Source organism: Piliocolobus tephrosceles, chromosome 19 (assembly GCF_002776525.5).
Source record: "Piliocolobus tephrosceles isolate RC106 chromosome 19, ASM277652v3, whole genome shotgun sequence".
NCBI classification, from domain to species: domain Eukaryota; kingdom Metazoa; phylum Chordata; class Mammalia; order Primates; family Cercopithecidae; genus Piliocolobus; species Piliocolobus tephrosceles.
This window is the reverse complement of record NC_045452.1, coordinates 41,218,246-41,238,910: the sequence shown is the minus strand read 5'-3', so window position 1 is coordinate 41,238,910 and position 20,665 is coordinate 41,218,246. Positions and strand designations below refer to the sequence as shown.

At 42.2% G+C, this 20,665-nt stretch overlaps 1 protein-coding gene across 2 annotated transcripts in view; it reads right to left on the bottom strand.

The window, feature by feature from the left end:
• Nucleotides 1–20,665, bottom strand: part of KCNJ6 (potassium inwardly rectifying channel subfamily J member 6) — a 308,832-nt gene that overhangs the window by 287,206 nt on the left and 961 nt on the right. The window contains exon 1 of one of the 2 annotated variants that reach the window (XM_023189497.1): nucleotides 18,338–18,470. The exons of the other annotated variant lie outside the window; for it this stretch is intronic. The gene's annotated coding sequence lies outside the window, so the exon portion shown is untranslated. Of the gene's footprint in view, nucleotides 1–18,337; nucleotides 18,471–20,665 lie in introns of those variants that run through there. 2 annotated transcript variants of the gene reach the window in all.

The following is a 20,665-nucleotide window of genomic DNA, read 5'->3' as shown; positions in this document are numbered from 1 at the left end:
ATTTTCTCCGGATTTCTTTTGTTAATGTGAGAGTGATAATTACAGTCTCACCAGTTTTTTTCTTTTTTAAAGAATTTAGAGATTTTCACTTTATTTTAAAAGTATGTTCACGGTGTCATATTTTCTATTTTCCTCTTCTTCAGAGATGGGATCTTGCTATGTTGCCCAGATTGGTCTCAAACTCCTAGGTTCAAGTGATCCTCTGGCTTCAGCCTCCTGAGTAGCTGAGATTATAGATGCAAGCCATAGTGCCCGGCTCCGTATTTTCTATTTTCTAACTAAAATTACATATGCTAAGCAAGGGAGGGAAATACATAGAACTTTCAAGCTATAACAAGTTCAGCTTCTTTCTAAAACCCAAATAATAGCCCCGGGATTTAGAGATGAGCAAGAGAAAGGCTTTTCTTAAGGATGCAGGAGGCAACACGGCTTTGTCCTTAAAGACCTTAATGATCATACCTTATCTTGCCAAACTTTAGCTGCCTAGAAATGTGAAGGGCTTAGAATCAGCCAATCAGCCAGGGCTGAGTGGGGTGCAACTAGCTTCAATATGACCCCATTAGTAGCACCTTTGGGGGTGTCTGCTCCTAGTAGAAGTATTACCAGACTTTTGAATAGAATCAGCTTTGTTTCTGGCTGAAGATGACATCCTTGCTTTAGTAAATCCTCCTCTCCATGATCCAGCATCTCTCTCCTTGACCCATCCCCATTCCTAGCTACCCTCACTGACACCATAGAGGTCATTCTTTGGAAGCAACTGAAATAAAAGATGCACAGCCCTTTCCGCCTCTGTCTCTCCTACCTGGTGAAAGAGGCGGACCTTCCCATTAACCTGCTCTCAGGGTGAAGTATATTGTCTTGATTACTTCAGTAAAGAGGAACATTGAAAGGAAGGTACCGGAATCAGGGAGGCTGTGTGAAGACGACAAAGGGCTTCAGAGCCCTCTCCCTCCCTCTCCTGCCCTGACAGTGGTGCCCTGTTCCCATTCCCCATTTTTAAAAGTTGGAAATTTGAGACAAAGCCTTATTGTAAAATGTTGCAGTTTCTCAGGTATTCCCAGGGTGAAATCTCACCCCTAAAATCAGAAACTTTCTCACAAGTCTGATAAATGCCGGCAGGCTCATTGTATTAGGCCGTTCTGGCACCGCTATAAAGAAATGCCCGAGACTGGGCAATTTATAAAGAACAGACTTTCAATTGACTCACAGTTCTGCAGGCTGCACAGGAAGAATGATGCTGGCACTTGTGGCTTCTGGGGAGACCTCAGAAAACTTACAATCATGTCGGAAGGAAGAGGTAGGAAGCAGGCACGTCACATGACATGGCAGGAGGCGGAGAGAGAGGGGGAGGTGCCACACACTTTTAAACAACCAGATCTCGTAAGAACTCACTCTATCGCGAGGACAGTGCATGGGTGGTGCTAAACAATTTACGAGAAATTCATCTCCACGATCCTATCAGCTCTCTCCAGGCCCCAACTCTATTCTTAGGATTACAACTCAACATGAGATCTGGGCAGGCACAGAGACCTAAACTATATCACCCATGCTAACTGCTGAGGCTTCTGAAGCCCTTCGTAGGGTGCCAGAAGCCACCTGTCTGGTTGCCGCGCACACACCTGTTTCCACCTGAGATGACAAGGCTGATGTGGGGCTGACTGCTTCTCACCAGCCTGGCATGGGGTTCAGCTGTGTCTTTGCTAGGTGGTGCCTGGAACATTCTGGGCATGGAATATGCATTTTCTTGTGGGCAGTGAAAGTGCAGAGGCCAGTTTTCTTGGGTCTCCAGGTGAACCTTGAGACTGTGTTACCACTAGGAGGGCAGAGCTGTCACCCCCGATTCCTGGGGGAGACTCAAGGGTGGCACATGGGCTTGGGGATGAACAAACTCATGGAAGCCTTGTAGGAACACTCAGGGTTTCTCTCTGGCAGGAGCCAGTGTCTGTCAGAGGAAGAGACAAGCTGACAGCCTTTGGGAGAGAAGGCACCTGGGACCCAGAGGCAGCGGAGGACCCCACGCTGACAGACACAGCTCCACCAAAAACAGAGGCAAGCTGACAGTGCCTGGAGCTCACAGTTTGCTTCAGAAAAGGCACTTGAGCTTCAAAAAGGAAAACAAGAAACGAGTGCCCGCATCCGGGCTGCTGGGGAAGGCCAGAAGCCAGGGCTCCTGCCAGAGTCGAGAGGGCAGTTGGTAGCTGGTTCGTGTGGGAGCCTGAGCTTTGCCTGTAGGAACAAACACTCTGGCTGCTCTTGCTAAGGGATGTAAACAGCATCTCAATGCTGGGCTGATAGTTTTTGGGTATAACTGGGTTCTTTCCATTCTACAAGGTCACTTTGCCTTCTAAGAAGGCAGCTCTAAAAAGAAATCCCGTCTCTAATTACCTTACAGAACCCCCATTGGTGCGTGGACCCCTTCCCCTTGCTTGTGTGGGAGTCCCACCCACGGTGCAGCCCAGCAGGGAGACCAGAGCAGTGTGGTTCAGTCCTGGCTGGAAGGGGTGTGCACAGTGACCCCCGATGAGAGTCAAATCCATGCAGGTACAGCAATGGCAATGAGCAGAGGGAGCCTCAGCCCAGTGCTTCCTGTGGTGGGAGGAACAACCCACCACACAACACTTTCTTTCTAGAAGTAAAGTTGTCTGTTCCGCTGCCTTGTCTAAAATCTTGCTTTAGCTGCTGATTGGCTCTGAGAGGCCATCTATGGTCCTGATCCTGGTGCTCTCCATGCCCTGTGGCCTGTCCCCATTCCCCCAAAACAGACCTTTCTTCACACTCTCTCCCTGGGATTGTACTCCATTGTCACACTGCCCTCTGGTCCCTCACTTTTCTAAGCCTCTGTGCCCAGGGCTACCTCGGATTTCCTGCATCCATCAGGGAAGTCTCTGCCTTTGAAGTCCTGGCTCAACCAGAGGTCTGTACAGACCGGATAATCGCATGCGTCCATCTCAGGGACAGACTCATCATCACAGCTTGTATTCTGCACCACGCGTTAGCATAAAAAGTCTTTTGCATCTGTTTTCCCAAAGTTGCCACAGCACTTAAGATCCAGTGGGATCCAATCCCTATTTGTTATGGGAGTAAAAATTAAGTGAGATGGGAAAGCACTCTTGAGTTGGAGCTCATGAGAAAGGAGAAGGGGAGATTCCTATTAAATGATTGTTATTCAAGTGAACCTTGGACATTGGACTGTGTGTGCTCACTACTATGCGTTCTTCATGTTGGCCGCCCTTTAAAACCATGTGGGAGGCTCGAGGAAGTACCCGTGTGGGGAGGGGAAGGCGGAGCGTGATGGGGGCCACCATGCACAGTGTGTCTGAGCAGCTTTGGTTGCTGACGCTAGCCTGGCATCTGTGGAATTTGATTTTTACATTTGAATGGCTATGAAATGGACCCTAGTACCCTTACCAGTCATGGAAAGTTCTATTTCAGGTAGGCCACTGCAGAGTATCTGTTAAGAGTTGTTCCCATTGGATTTCATTTCTTTTAAATTTCAAAAATGCCAGTATTGGGAGGCCAAGGTGTGTGGACCACAAGGTCAGGAGATCAAGACCAGCCTGGCTAACATGGTGACACCCCGTCTTTACTAAAAATACAAAATTAGCCAGACATGGTGGCACATGCCTGTAGTCCTAACTATCCGGGAGGCTGAGGCAGGGGAATAGTTAGAACCCAGGAGGTGGAGGTTGCAGTGAGCCAAGATTGTAGCACTGAACTCTAGCCTGGCCGACAGAGCAAAGACTCAGTGTCAAAAAAAAAAAAAAAAAAAAAAAAAAGCCAGTAATGTGTTACTGTTCTGTTATTGCCCTAGAAAGGCTGTAGGAGGTGGATGGAGTTGCAGACCAGGTGCCGTAGATGTCATGCATCCTGGGCAATAAGAGGTCCTCTCTCTCAGCCTCAGTATTTCCATCTGCAGGTAATAGCAAAGCATTGGATACAGAGGTATTGGAAGAACTGAATTGTTACAATATTTGTGAAATTGTACTTTTTAAAAAGGGAGGCATAGCCAGGGAAAAACATTTCCTTTTCCATTAGTTTAGATGTAATTTACAGTTGTTTATGATGATGACCATCTCTTTGCTTTATTTCTTTGTTGCAGCTTTGAATACAGACAAAAGTTTTAAATATCCTGCTTTAACAAGAAAATATTATTCAATGTTTTAAAATAAGAAAGATTAAAAAGAATTCACATAGTAAAAATGCAAATATTTCCCTCCTTCTGTTAAGAAGTAAAGGCTTTCAATCCTTTAACAAGTATACTTTTCTCAAGTTTTCAGGGGACAAAATAGCTAAGAAAGGAAGAGATGGCTTTGTCTGTTGAGATATGTGATGTTGAGTTTTTCCCGGGTAAAGGCGGAAGAACAGTGAGAGGAAGAGATTTTTATCTTTTGTGTATAATCTCAGTAGAAATCATGACATTGCTTTAATGATATTCTTGCACATGTGAAACTAATAATAGTTTGTGAGCCAAGAGGGAAAAACCAGTTTTGCCCTGAAATACGGCCAAGTTGGACTAGAAAAGCGATTGTTAAGGAAATGGTCCTGCGCTGGATTGTTCTCTTCTCGTTCTCTCTCACTCCCCCTCACTCTGCTTCTTTCTCACTCTCTTTCTCCAGCTCTTTTCTCTCACCCTCAAGTCTAAAAATTATAACAGTATTTCAAGAAGCTAATACACTACCACAGTTTTGCTGACACTCTTAAAAATCTCTTGTAAAGAACACACCTTTGACCCTCACAGCCAGTGAATGTTAACTGAAGAGAGGACCTTGGTAGTGTCTGGGAGAATGCTGAAAAAGTCCAGAGGTGGGAAGAGTTCAAGGCCAGATGTCCAAAATGCAGGGCCAGAGTCTCCTAACTCCGATCACAAATCCTGGCTACCTGGTATAACCTAACCTTGTGAACTTGGCTTCCAGTTCCCTACCTACAAAACGGGAAAAAACAGTAAGTTCTCTTCCTTCCTGGGTGCTTGTGGGAACCAACTAGCTTAATGACTGGGACATTATTACTGAAAGCTTGTAGCATATGAGTTCCACCATGCAAAGGTGTTTGCTTGGTGTCTGATGTTAATTCCTCCTTTACAATTTGCCCAGTTCATGTGGCTGAGTGGCTCAGGGGGGCACAGGTTCTGGCAGCTGAGAATGACCTGTCCAGCTTCTTTGAATGTTTTCATGTCCAATCAGATTGCTTCTGTGGTCAACGGATGAAGGATTACAGGTTGTTCTTTCATTGGGAAATGTTAGAATGTAAATAGGCACAGCCTTTCTGAAGGGCAATTTAGTGAAATGTAACAAGAGCTTTCAAAAAAGTCCCTACCCTTTTACCCAGCAATTACATGTATAATGCTTTATATTAAAAAGGCATTCTGATATAGTGTGTACAAAGACACAGTGTGTGGGAGATAAGCATCTGTTTACAAAAACAAAAAAGGGAAACAACGCAAACGTCCAAAATAAAGGATGTTATAAATCCATAGTAAGTATGTTTTAGAGTCACTTACAATGCAGGCACCATAACGATAGTCTATGTTTAGTTGACCATATTGAGTACCTACTACGTGCAGGACATCAGCTAGGGAAATATCAGTGAAGAAAACAAAAGAACTCTACCCCTAGGAACTTGCTTTCTATTACAGGAGACAGAAAATAAACAAAGCCAACATGTAATTTGCATGGCGTGTTAGAAGGTAACGCGTACTATGGAGGAAGTTCAATCAGGAAGGAGGAGGTGGCAGCAGAGGTGAAGGATGGGTGCCAGCACAGACTTAAAGGAGGTGGGAATGAAGGCGCTCGCTGACAAGGGGCAATTCTAGGTGGATTTGGTGGGAGAAAGGCAAATCTGGGGAAAGAACATCCAAGTCAATAGAAGGAGTGAGTTAGGAGGCCTGGACATATGGAGCAAGTATCCATCACTTTAGAGGAACAGCATGAGGTCATCAGCAAGGTGCGTGAAGAGCAGGGAGTGAGACACACAGTAAGAAACAATGAGCCCAAAGAAATCCACAAGCCACTCCTCATTCCTGACAGGGAGAGAAGTTGATAATGAATTATCAAATAACAATATCAGTCAACAATATATGATGATCCAATTTTAGTTATAAAACGTAAGTAAACTCTCCTATTTACGGTATGTGCTATTTTCTCCCCCACTTCTGCCTCCCCCTTCCTTCTCTCCTTCCTGCCTTCCTTTGTTCAGAACTTTAGCTTATCTGAATTTTCACATTTTCACATTTTTCTACATTGAACATACTTGTGCAACAAACAAACGAGAAAAGCTCAGGTAAAATAAATTGACGGTATTTTATTGTCTTTGGTCAAGCTGTTTGAGCACAGAATTCATTGATGTTAAAATGTGTTTACTTTTCTGAATTAGCAATAAATACCGTTTGCTTTGCAGAAATGTTAAAACAGTGGAAGAGCTCAAATTGGGAAGTTACTTTAAAGGTGAGTGTTGTCTTAGAGAAAGAGTAGGTTGGTTTCCACAAGTTAGGCCACACCCAAAATACACATTCTCTGCATTTCTACTGGCGAAAGCTCCCCAGGGTGGATCTGAAGAGTGCCATGTGTATGGAAACCACATGGAAATAGAGGGATAAAGGTGGAGAGCTCCTCCCACCCCAACACATGTATCTACAGACATGTTCAAACTCATCTGTAATCATAAGAGCGTCGACCTTGACTTCACTGTAAAATTTTGATGATTGAAAATGCTTCAGGACTGGAGTGTTCCAGTTTAATTTTAATTATTTGGATAATTGACTCAACCAGGAATAAACAGAATTTCAAGTTAGGATTTCAAATCCAGTTGTTAAAAATCTTTCTAAAAAGCAAGCTCCCTTCTCTATGTTGGTGAGTGTGCTGTGCTGGACACAGTTCAGTCTTTGATGATATGGGTGCCCTGGGATGTAACTGGGTCATTATTCTATTCTTAAACTTATTTATTTCTCCTTTAAAGCCCTACAAGAGTAGTGTAAGTAGCATATCTGTCTTCTGAAGTAACACATATGCTTGGCATTAAAAAATTATAAAGTCATTAAATTGTTTATTACAGTTTTTCATATCCTCTTAGAAGCAAGGGACAGGAAAACCAGCTTACTAATTTACTGTGGTTTCTTTTTTTCTTAATTATCCCAATTTTGTAGCTAGAAAACCTGATATAGAGAGAAGTAAAATAACTCATCTAATAGAGTTCAGTGTCTGTCAAAGCTCATCCTATAGAACCCCATGACTCCAGGTGAATTCCAATCTCTCAGGCTCCTAGAAAGGAAATATGGTTATGTCCAAGGGCAGGAAGACTCAGGTTTTGAAGATCTTTAAAGCAACCCAGAAGAACAATGTCAATACAGAAAGACCAGAAATCAGTGACCTGGACTATGCTCCAATTTTTATATGGCTTAGAGAAGTGAATGTTACTTCCCTTGTCCCATCTGAAACACAAATTTATTCCTTCTCCATCATTTAAATATCACATCTGAGTGACATCTAGAATGGATGTTTTTGCCAGTACAAGTTACTAAGAAAAGAAGAAAGCTCTTTCCCATGTGACATCTCCCCTCTGACCTACATAACAGTATTTTGGTGTTTTATTTCTTATACAGTGGTTCCTCACTGCATTCATAGAAATGGCTACAATGTGCCTACATGGAATAATAGATTCTGTATTATTTTTCCAAAGACAACTATTTTTAATAGTTTTAATAGTTTCTAGTAGTTCTCAATACACTTTAAGGGTTATAGAAATATTATTCAAACATCATATATTGAATGGCCCTTCCATGAAACTCCTTGAAGAGACACACAGGGGATGCAATAATGTATAGTCTGACCCTTGTTGGCAAAGGAGTTTGCATCTGGCAGAGAGGAAAAGTGTGCAGGAAGGCACCAGCCCACAGGGTGGCTGCAGAGAAAACCCCACAGACACTGCCCATGGTGAGAAGATAAAAGCTCAAGCCTGAGAACATGACTTTGCATTTTGGTGGCATTTTCAAATATCCTTTTAATTGACATCTCAAATTCAATGACCTGGACATCTAACTCAAGAAGTCACCTAGTTTATTGTTTTGATTTCTCTGACATGACAGCATAGAAATTACCCTTCCTTCCTTTTAAAACAATTCCAGGGTGTCAGAACCTCTGTTTTTAGCAAGTCCCTCTTGCACGTATCTTAAGACCATTTTTTTCCTTTCTCTTTATTAGAAACAACTGTCTGCAATTCCTTTTCAGGTGCTAAGAACTTCAACGTCCTACTCAGTGTTTTTTCTTTCTTTGCCAACTCAGTGAGATCCCTCTTGTCTTTTCTCATGATATGATTTGGCTGTGTCCCCACTCAAATCTCACCTTGAATTGTAATAATCCCCATGTGTCAAGGGTGGGGCCAGGTGGAGATCATTGAACCATGGGGGTAGTTTCCCCCATACTGTTCTCATGGTAGTGAATAAGTCTCATGAGATCTGATGGTTTTGTAAAGGGGAGTTCCCCCACACAAGCTCTCTTGCCTGCCGCCATGTAAGATGTGCCTTTGCTCTTCTTTCATCTTCCACCACGATTGTGAGGCCTCCCCAGCCATGTGGAACGGTGAGTCCACTAAAGCTCTTTCCTTTATAGATCACCCAGTCTCAGGTATGCCTTTATTAGCAGCATAAGAATGGACTAATACATCATGCAATTGACCATTTTATGGAATCTTGGGGTGCCTTAAGGGGACAGAGTGATTGGATCTGTTTTGTGGTTGGAATATGAAGCATAAATGACTCAGTCAGATTACCAGCATCTGAAATGACATGGGAAGGAACCGGGACAGACACACAGGGCTCCTCACTCTGTTTATCACTGTCCATGTATAAGTCTTGCCTTATTTTAGCAATATCAACAGTTCATCTGGAAATTTTAAAAAAACGAAGAAGCAACTTGAGTCCAGATTCTTTACCTGAAGAAAGAAATGAACTACAACAATACTTGCACATTGCAAGGACTGAGGTAGTCAAATGAGGTTATGATTTTTCTCCAGGACACCCAGGGTCTGTCTTTAGTGCTAAGAGCCTCCTGACACCTACTTTGTAATAAAAGGACAATTTACTTTGTATTGGTGAGAGTAACCAAAAAACCATCCAATATTGTTGAATAACTGATCATTTTAAGAAAACCTTATTAATGCAATGAAAATATTGGGGGTTTATTTGAAAATGGCTGGTGGGTTTTAATTAAATTCTCCTATCCCACAACAGTTTTTTGGGTTGCTGAAACCACAATGTCATCCCATCAGCTGCTCTAAAGTCCAGGTTTCACACTTTGTGGGTGGGCTATTGTGAATGACTTCGGTATTGTTCGGTTGATTTATAAGCCACGGATTTTCAGGTGAAATATACCTTCTGATGCAGGATCCCATGTTCTAGCTATTATCCCAGTGGCCAAGATTACCACTTTGTACTTCCCATGAGAGCTGAATCTCACAAAAGACTCAGCCTTGCTAACTTAAAATAAACTCCATTTATGCACGTGACAGGAATAGAGAAGACTATCTCAGTGGTGCCAGCCAAATAAACAATTTCCCTGAAAAATAAAGTTCATTGACTGCAAGGTATTTTTGTTCCTTTTTTTTTTTTTTTTGGTATGATTTTGTGGTCTTGAAAAAAATTATCTTCACTTACTTGGAAGTTCTAGACTGACCCACACTTATCACTATACTGAAGTAGTGGGCTGTGCCATAAAGATTATTTGCAGACTAAGGTGGGTTCCACGTAAACCCCATTTTATATTTTTACCATAGACTCCTTGTTTTCATGGGGTCTCCATTCATGCTGCTTGGGAGCCAGGCTAAATTCCCAGTGACTTCTATCAAAGCATAAGTGAGTTTTACTTCATGGGCAGAGAGAAGGTTTGTAGTTTGACAGATATGACTGAATGACTAGGAGATGAACATCAAGCAACATTGTTTTTGCACATGAGAAAAAATAGAGTCTTGTCTACTCTCTGCTCCAGATCACAAAATAAAATGGTCCCATCATATTCAGGATTAACACATTTCCCATTCTCAGCAAATCCCCAAAAACATGCTCTTAAACTCTGCCAGCCAAAACCTTGCACGTGAAAGTGACAACACACCACAGCCCTATCTGGCTGCTGCAGCGGCTCACCTAGCTCTCTGCCCAGCATCGCTATTTATTCACTGGAACAACCTCAACACTCTGCGCCTGGACTGCAGCCACGTGCGCTCCCTCTGGCCCATGCAGCCTGGTGTGAGAGCTTTCTTTGGGCAGAATCCATCATCAGCCTGCTCTCTCGGCTCATGAGTGATTATCTGCTCTCAGCACCACTGATGACACTAAAGCGGGTCCATTTTTCTATTACTTGTTTACTGCTTTGCACACGCTTAGGGTTTCTTGCCTTCTCATCAGTGTCCTAGCTGTGTGTCCTAACCCCAGTATTTAACCCTGTCTTGCTCATGACTGCCAGATTAAAATCCCTGTATTTCCTCCCACTTGCCCCCAGTCAAAGCAGTCGCTTCTCCAAGAGCTATGGAGCTCATGTACCATGCCGATGTGCGGCGCTCTGATTTCCATGGTGTTGTAGACCATACCCCTGTCTGATCAATCCTCATTGCCAACATGCCCCATATATGGGTAATGGCAAAACCACAACTACTTTTGCACCAACCTCATTGGAAAGCCCTCCTTTCTCCTGGGAAAACCTTACTAAGCACCAAAACACTACTCTTCTTCCAAAACTCCTTCACATTTCCCCACAGCCCTGGATGTTTTCTGCAGATACCAGCCCTTATTAATGTTCTCCTCCCTCACTTAAAGTCTAGTATCATTCTCTTGTGTAATGCTATGCTTCTTTGTGTACATTATTGTTTCATCAACACTCTCATTTTCTAAGTTTAAGGCCTCTGGGAAGTGAAATCAGGACTTTTCTTTTTCCTATGTCCCCTTGCCTTCTTTAGATAGTAGGTACTTAGCAGAGATTTGTTGACTGACTAACCCAAGAAGCTAAGACAATTCTGGACATAGCTATGAAAGGCCAGTTTCTGGCAATATGAAGGTGGTCAGGAGATGTTTTGAATGAAAGTAAATGTTATATAATTATTCCTCACTTGACTGCATGAAGGTCTGCTGTGATAAGTCCTCTACTCAATTTTCTTAATATGGGTTTTCTCAAGAGTACAACATTCTTATTCACTGATAGTGTCTTTTATTTAAAGGATAATAAATGAGACTACTAATTTTGAAAAGAACAAAGAAACTTCAGGATGGATTAACTATAATTCCAAAATACTAAGCAGTTTATTTAAATAACCTGCATAACAGAGAATCCAGCCCTTGCTTTGCGCTCATAATCTTTGCAACTTAGCGTGATCGTGCATTTTTTTTCTGATGGACCAAAAGCTTTTTATTTTTGCTTTTCCCCTGCAGCTAGACATTCAGTCCAGGTTAAATCTGCCTTGGCATGGGCATTCTGGCATTCCATCTCTAGTTGTGACTCTGTATGGCTCTTGCATGAGCACTCAGAGGTCTTTATTGTGGGAAGAAGGCTGTGAGAAGGGGCATTGTGTCTGGGTTCCTCCTTAAAGCAGATCTGAGGAAAACCTAAGCCAGTAGCTCCCACCCTTTACAGTGCATCAGAATCCGTGGAGGGGATGGGCAGATGATTGGCCCTGTCCTCAGGGTTCCTGATCCAGTAGATTGGGGGTGGCTTTGAGAATATGCATTTGTAGCCAGCTCCCTGGTGATGCTGCTGCTGGTTCAAGGACACACTTTGGGAACCACTGACCTCAGCTGATTTTCATCGGCTCTGATGCCTCCTTTTGCCCACAGACACCCCACCTGTGGTCAGTCAAGGCGACATGTAAAGTGTGGGCTTGGGCCCAACACTCCTGCAGTGCTGATAGACAAAAAAAAAAAAAGGGGCCACCACCTCATTCGGCCTCTCTTCCAATGAAAGAATCCCTCTTATGACAACACATAATGTCATAGGTTCTTTACTTGCCCTCCTCTTTCTGCCCTCTCTTTATATGCTTTACTGCTGTGGGCCTAGCCACCCCAGGAGGGCTAATGAAAATTCAAGAGGGTGAATATGTTCAGGGTATTCAGTGGGGAGACCTTGGGAGACAGCTGAAGAGGAAGGAATCTACCCCTTCTTTGCCATTATTGAAACTGGATTTCTTGAGAGTAGGAATTACATGTTAGTAGCACTGTATTTTACATGTTAGAGACGTCTAAGAATCTGAAGTGTGCTCTGCCTAACTCGTCACAGAATCTTGGCTCTGAAAAGACTGTAAGGTGATGCAAAAGCCTCCAAAGAGAGATTTCGTTCCCTGTCTTTTGACTGAAGGTAGCTTGTTGACAACATAAAGCAAGGGTAAAGCTTTTCCAGGAGCCGTGGGTCCTGTACCCTGCCTCTTCTCGGTCACATGATCACTGCATTCCAGACCCACTCTCATAGACCACAAGGTTTGTGTAGGGACTGAGATGTCATTTTTGGTTAAATGTGATTCATTTCTTTTATAGAGAAATGATGGCTCCCTAAGTCATAAAGCAATGGCCCCATAGAGTGGTGAGGTCCAGTCTGATTTGCTGACTGAGGCTGAAGGGTACTGTTTCTCTCACAGCCATTAGAAGTGCTCCGTGTTGGCAGAGACTTTGAAATACGTGAACTCCAACCCCAGTTCCTAGCTTTCTCAGCTTCTTTATGTTCTAGTGACAAAGAATTCAGAACTGTGAAAACGCAGAGAAGACAGATCATATTCCCTCTGTCCCGCTCTGACTACTGCAAATGCTTTCTTATGTTGAACCAAAATATGTCACTTTGTAGCTTCTACTGCTGGGCCCCACTTTTATCCCTGAGAGCCCAGCAGAACAATTATAATCCTTCCTTCATCTTCAAATAGCAAGATGCCTGAAAACAACTATCATGGCTCCTCCTCCACATATTCTCCAGGGAAAACACCCCTAATTCTTTCATCTACTCTAATATTACACGGTTTGGACTCACCTACTGTCCTGCCTATTCCCTTCTGCACACAGATTGTTGGATTACATCCCTTTTAAATTGAAATGATTGAATGTGGCAGTGAAATAAATCCTCTCCTCAAAAACATTCTCTTCATTAAACAGAAGTTCCACTATGAGACATTATTTACTTTGGAATGGCAAGATATTTGAAGAAGTCAAGAGTTTTCTAATGCGGTATTACTGCCCCATGGAAGGATTAACATGCATTACTGGTATTTACTGTTTCAGTTTCCTAATGTTTTCCCCTGCATGAGTGTAGGTGGCTGTGATATCTGAGTTAGGGAAATGGAAACTATGTAAGAGAACTAGAAGCATTATGGATCACCACCCTGTTTCTTCTGGTTCTTCCTCTCATAGTCTTCTCACACATTTCTTCCTGACATTTCTCTTTTCCAGGTTGTAAGTTTGGCATTAAAGCTGTTCTGTTGCTTCTAGTGAAAAGGTATGGAAGTTAGTTTCCAACTTTTCTCCTTGCGGGAAGCAGAGGTTCTCAAACACTACTTACAAATTACATGGTCTATTTTCAGGAGAACAATGACTATTAGTAGGTTAATTCAACCTAAACTTATAGCATGTGTCTAACCTATAGACATTTATGTAATTTAAAACAAAATGCAAATTGCTAGTCAACAGCAAGTGCCAGATATTGGAAGACAGCATCTAATTCTTCAGCATTCTTAGACACAATGTGGGTGTAATTGTCAGCATTAGAACATTGCTTTTGAGCATGGGTTGTGAAGTTGGCTTTTCTCCTTTGTGTCTACTTTAACAGATCAGCTAACAGAAGTCAAACAATATATATTTGCATCTCTTTTGTTAAGAACCATCTACACCTACTTCAAAAGTCAAAATATCCCAACTAATTTGTTTTAAAAAATACACCACTAAAGAATGATTCAAGGGCACCAGGAAATATTATCTCTACCAGGAATCTTTTCACCACGGGGACAAATCATTTCCTCTGCCTTACTATATTCCTGATTTACGTTAGCTGTATGTCTTTGTTGCCAGACATTTATATTGGGCATGGATACCAAAGACTCCAGTGTGTTCACCCTACCAGTTTCCCCTCCTCCTGGATATAGAGCTACAATTTGCAGCTACCCTTGCAGTTAGGTATGACCATAGAATATGAATAGGAGTGATATACATTACTTTCAAGCCCGGATCATTAAAATCTTCTACATAATCATCTACTCTCCCTCTTTCCTTGTCTGCTAGTTGGATATCACCACTCAGGAGATAGTAGAAGCCATGTGCTAAAGAAGACAAAGTGTCCACAGCCTGGGTCCTTGTATGGCATCAACCAATTAGATTTATGTGAATGACCGAACTCTTCTATTTTGCTAAATTAGTGAGATTTAGAAATTTTCGGTTTCAAGAGCTTTCTAATTAATATAGTATACACAGACTCATCAAGAACTGAAGTTAATGCCACATTGCAATAAATGAATAACAACATCTGCTATTTATAAAGTGCCTACTTTGTGCTGGACATTGTACTAAGAACTTTGTTTTTGGAGACAGAGTCTCCCTCTCACCTAGGCTGGAGTGCAGTGATGTGATCTCAACTCACTGCAACATCTGCCTCCCAGGTTCAAGCAATTCTTGTGCCTCAGCCTCCTGAGTAGCTGGGACTACAGGCATGCGCCACCACACCTGGCTGATTTTTGTATTTTTAGTAGAGATGGGGTTTTGCCACATTGGCCAGGTTGATCTCAAGTTATCTCCTGGCCTCAAGTGATCCAGCCACCTTGGCCTCCCAAAGTGCTGCGATCATGGGCATAAGCCACCGCTCCCGGCCTGTGCTAAGAATTTTATTTACATTATCACATGAATCCTCGTAACATTTCTGAGGTATATGTTGTTACTGTTACTCTTATTGTTATTATTTTACGACAGGGAAACCAAGGCATAAAGTCGATTAAGGTCACACAGTTAGCATAGTGGATTACATAATTGCCTCCAATTGTTCTCTTCCCTCCCTGAAAGATGAGATTATCGCCACCTGTTGCTGCACGGCTTGCAGTGCTTCACTGTGGGAGAAATATACATCTCCTTCCCATTGATCATTGGTACTGGTGTGACATGTGAATTGTCTGACCAATGGAATGTGAGTGGATAACTTGTGCCATATGTGAGCAGGAATGTTAAGGGCCATTGCTTAACTTGGGAGTCTCCTTTTCCTCTGATACTGGGATGGAGCATTCCAGATCAGACTGATTCTTGATCTTGAATTCCAGAATGAAGAAGACACAGGGGGCAGAGCCACAGCTGACCAGCAGAGGCACAGAGCTCCAGGGAATAATACACCTTTGTTTTGTAAGCCACTGAGATGCTGGGGTTGCTGTTACTGCACCAAACTTAGCAAATAGTGACAGATACACCTAGACCTTGATGCAGATTCAGTTAGCGAGAAACACCAGAGCCTGTGGTCTTAATCACGGAGCAATACGGCCTACCAAGCACGTTGTCAAACTTGCACAAGTTCCTGCTAGATGATACAAGAGGAATTTAGAGCATCACTAAAAAAATCAATGGATAAGAAAAAAGTAGATGTCTGTAAGTTTAAAGAGGAAACTGCTACAGTATTTAAGCTTAATTTATAGATATGTCTCTCACATTGCATACACTACCTTCAGATTTAGTCCACCAGAACAGTTGTTGGCAAGGACATAGATCTTTTTAGTTACCAATGCACTTTCTGGTTCCTTTTATAAGGATTTCGTATCGGAAACCACATCTCTGTGACTGGGAATAAGATCAGTGATGCATGTTAGCCAAAATCTATTCACTAAAAGAATCACCAGTACTGTATGATTCCTGGTCCTAAGCACAGCCATACAGAAAAAAATGAGAAACATGAGACTCAAGGAGAGAATGGGTTTAATCTGACTTGGATACATTTGTATAGACATAAATTAAAAAGTCACTTGGTTAAAATTTAGGATTAATTTTACACATTGTAATTGGGAAAATCGATCGATGGCCTTACTGCATTCCAGATAAAATACAGATCTGAATGACAATTCGAACATTGCACCCTGCACAAAATCATTCTCTGAGGTTTGTGTAAACAATAATTCAATTTGGTAACAAATAAATAAATGAATATTTCCAATTGATTAGCAGGTGTGGTTAGATCCAAGCTACAGTTTAGAGAGGATGCAGACTATTCTTTTAATGATGAGACTGCTCTTTGAGAAAAATAAATTCACTATTATTTAAAGTTATTAAAATGATAGCAAGTATATGTATATTCTAGTCCTCTGCCAGAGGAAATTCAGAATACCATTAGAGCACTAACTGCAATTGTGATTATCTCTTCTTTTTACTGGAGCCTAATTATTTCTAGAAATAATCATTTAAAATGCATTTTTATCCTAAACAGCTACATTTTATTTTTCTATCTCTCCAAACACTTTTACTACAATTAAAAAGAAAACTCTAATTCAACAAAAGTGTTTTGATGATTTTTCAACTTAACTGCCAATTTACCCCTTACTGGTATTACCAAATTTAATAATTTTGTAAAACTCCAGAATGAAGCAATTATCTTTTGGTACTTAAATGTCAATTATTGAAGATAAAGTGAAAACACAATAAATGCCATCTCAATAAGCTATACATCCAAATTAACTGAATTTAAACATCTTAATTCCACCAAACTTAAAGTTCTAATACAATGAATTTAGAAAAACCAACCTTACTTCGAAAAGTATTATCACTTTAAAGCTGGTAGCAATAAGGAACTGCCTTTTCCCCTCACTTTCTTCCTTCCTCCTTTTCTGCCTATCTCTGGTCTATTTCCATATTACTTACATATCATTTGATAAAGGAAGAACTGGTGAAAAAGAGAAGAGCTTCACCTTATCTGCCTGCCTTTTCATAAAGAGGATTTATCTTGTTTTCATTAAGGTTTACATGGTCAACACTAAACCTTTGAGGACAGCACATTTTCTACCTGTGAAAATCCGTGAATGGGGTTAAGATTCCATAAGGGTATTTTATTTTTAATCTCCAGTGAATTTTTTTCTATCACTTCTTAAATAACTATTGTAATTTTTTTCCCTATAAAGTAGAGGTAGACTGAGATGATAGGGAGGAATACGAGACTGAATTAAAAGTCCTTCTCTGTTCACAAGGGAAACAGTTCATGTAAGTCCTATGTATTAAATAAAGACCTGTGTCACACAAAGAAAAACACTACATACCAATGTTTAGACAATACCTAGATGAGGTATCAAAATGATTTTTTTTAAATAGCAAAATGGAACCAAGTAAATGGGGGCAAATTTTCACAAGTTGCTCTCCTTAGCAAATCTTATTTGAAATGAGTAAACCAATTAGTTTTGAGTATGCTATTGACTGCAAAGGGCATAGTGACACTTTGTTCATCAATTAGCCACATAAGAAGAAAGCAAATCATAGTTCGGTGCATAAGAACTGAATATGTGAGCACGGAATCTACCAGAAGTAAAGATTATTGACTGAGTAATTTCATATACCTAGATTATTGACACCACCCCCCCCCTTTTTAATTTAAAAGAGAAATTGAACTTTAGAACTCAGAAATACTTTACTTTGTTTATCTAACAGTCCATATTCTTGTATAGCTTCATCCTCATAATGAATGTCTACTTCCCTTCTGCTGATAATATCAGACGGAACAAAGCCCAGGGAACAGCTGCTTTGTTTAATACTCCATGCATCACTTCTTCTGTCTACTTTAGGTAGCAACCCTTTCATAAATGAAATTACGGATAAACTTGTCAATACCTATCAGGAACTGAAATGTAAGAAATAGTGTAATAACTCATCCTTTTGCTTAGGTTTGAAATAGATTGCTCTGTCTTCACTAGCAATCATTTGAAAAGACTAGAAGGTATAAATACACGGCTTTAACCACATCCTGAGTGCTCAGCATGCAATATCTTTAGAAACAACATGTCACACTTGGAAAGCCCAGCAAGGAAAACCAGGATCATATCTTGTTTACCATTAAAAATAACAAACCAGAACCAGCTCAAGACCTCATACACAAGTGCATCCACAAAACAGGAAAGCAGCCAAGGATACTGGTGAAGAATTATCAACATTTCCAACCAGTTGCCAAACCTTGACTGGGCTCTGCAATTCAAATTGTACCTTGTAACACCTGGATGGCAATCTTACAGGCATTCCATATAAAATATGACTGTCACCTTCCTGTATTATTTTTCCTCTTCATATCAGTACAGTGGTGGTGGTGGGGGACCTACTACAAAGGATAAGAGCAGGGCAAAGACCAGCTGTTGGTAAAGTGAGAGCAGAAGGGCTTGATGGACTTACCTGTTTTCCCTGTATGAATGTTGAAATGGAACTTGAATGGTAATAAATCCTCCCTTCCTGCAGTTTGTTCCTTGTTTGTATTAAAAGAAGTGACTCCTCTCGGTTTCTCGGTTTTTTATGCCTGCAACCTAGGAAATGTAGCCACCTTGCTCACACACAGGCTTGAATATGTGATCACTGGCTCTCATCTTGCTAATACACTCTCTCTCCTTTTCAGGAGCTCACCAGTGTCGTTTTGATTTCTTCCAGGTCTAGACTGAGAGGAAACTATTTCTCCACCCTCTTGAGTCCCAGGACCCTTAGAAAGAACTTCGTTGGGCCGGACACGGTGGCTCACGCCTGTAATCCCAGCACTCTGGGAGGCAGAGGCAGGTGGATCACAAGGTCAGGAGTTCGAGACCAGCCTGACCAATATGGTGAAACCCCGTCTCTACTAAAAATACAAAAATTAGCTGGGCGTGGTGGTGCGCACCTGTAATCCCAGCTACTCAGGAGGCTGAGGCAGGAGAATTGCTTGAAACCAGGAGGCAGAATGTGCAGTTAGCCAAGATAGAGCCACTGCACTCTAGCCTGGGTGACAGAGCCAGACGCCATCTCAAAAAAAAAAAAAAAAAAAAAAAAAAAAAAGAAGAAGAAGAGAAGAAAGCACGAACGAACAAGCGAACTTGGTTGGCTGGCCTCTCGCTGACCACGGTGCTTCCACAGCTCCCTTCTGCCATCTATGCCCAACAAAAAGTTAAAGAGAAGCATGAGAGGGCAAGGGATGCATGCTTTTGACAGCCAAAGGGACTCAGCTGAAACTAGCAACCCTCGTCAGGGACGGATCAGAGAGTGAGTGAGTGAGAGTGTGTGTGTGTGTGTGTGTGTCTGTCTGTCTGTCTGTCTGTGTCTGTGTCTGTCTGTGAGCGCGCACGTCCTTTTTCTCCCCCTGAGGACGGAATCCTGTCTCCACTCTCAGTTCAGCTCAGGTCTTTCCCTGTCCCAGTGTTCTTGATTCTGAATAGTTCCCCCGATGCACCGCCATGCATAAAATGGATGATTTGCAAGCTTCTTTGCCTCACGTAATTCCGTGGGTAATTTGATATCCAGATTCTGCACGAGCCAAAGACTCGTTTCTTTATAGAAAGTGATTGACTTCCAGCGACCAAGAAGTGGGTACCGTTCGCTGGGGGCTGCAGACCTGTGAGGCTGCACCCGCGGCGCCTGGGCTCTGGCCTTGGTGCTGAATCCGGAACCCGCTCGGGAACCACCACCTCGGCGGCCCCCGGGCAACTTTCGGGAGGTTTGAGGGACACCGACCAGCTCTGGGCACCCTCTCGAGCGTCGCCGTCAGGGAGTTGGGCACAACCGATGCCCTGGGACCCACCACAGGGCACGCGGCTGGCTTATTCCTTTGCCTGGAGCCGGGAAAGTTTTGTCCAATTTTTTTCCCCTGTAACTGGAGCTGCGGTCTCCCCTCCCACCTGGGTCGCCATGGAGACTTAAGCTCTTTCTTTTTCTCCAGGCAAAATGGGCGAAGCTCAGTTAGCTCAGCCCTGACTGTAGCAAGCCCTTTTTTTCTCCCTAAGCAGTTCCTGGGCATCACCCTTCTCCGGTTTTTTTCAGCACAAGAAAGGCAGGCAGGGAACAGGGCTAGCAGGATGTGGCATTGCCCCCTGTACCGTGGGGCTCCTCGGGACCGACAGACTTTGGATAACAGCAGTTGGGAAACACTCTAAACATATAATACATCTCCAACTCCCAAACACTGGAGTTGTTTTTTTGTTTTTTTCTCTTCCTTTTTTATTTGGAGGCGGAATTCTTTGGAAAATTCTGGTATTTTGTTTTTCCACTAACCTCACCCTATCTCTGTGACTGTTTCTATTAAGATATATTTTTCCCCTGAGAATCTCTCCATGTTGCACCTAGTACAACAGATGTACCTGTGGATCCACTGGGCTTTTATTGGGTTTTGGGAATACTGATGTTATTTCACTTAAAAACTAATCCAAGCTTAATGTCTTGATGAAAATGAAAATATATCCACAGGGAAGCAAATATCCACAGCCACCCAGTCCTCTATATGCCACACACATCTCATTTTATCTAAAGCGTCTTTTCTTCCCTTCCAATTACAAAATAATTCAGTTTACTCCTAGGGAGATCTTCCTATTCACTGTTTTTAGTCATCATATCACATCTTCGGTTTTACGGATAGAGAACAGTTAGGAGTTACAGTATTCTGTTTCCCATTCTCCGCATGTTTGTCCCCAACCCTCACTTTTCCTCCCTCTCGTGTTCTCTCCTCTCCATGCAAAGCAGAACAAGAAGACTGCCTTCCACAAAGAC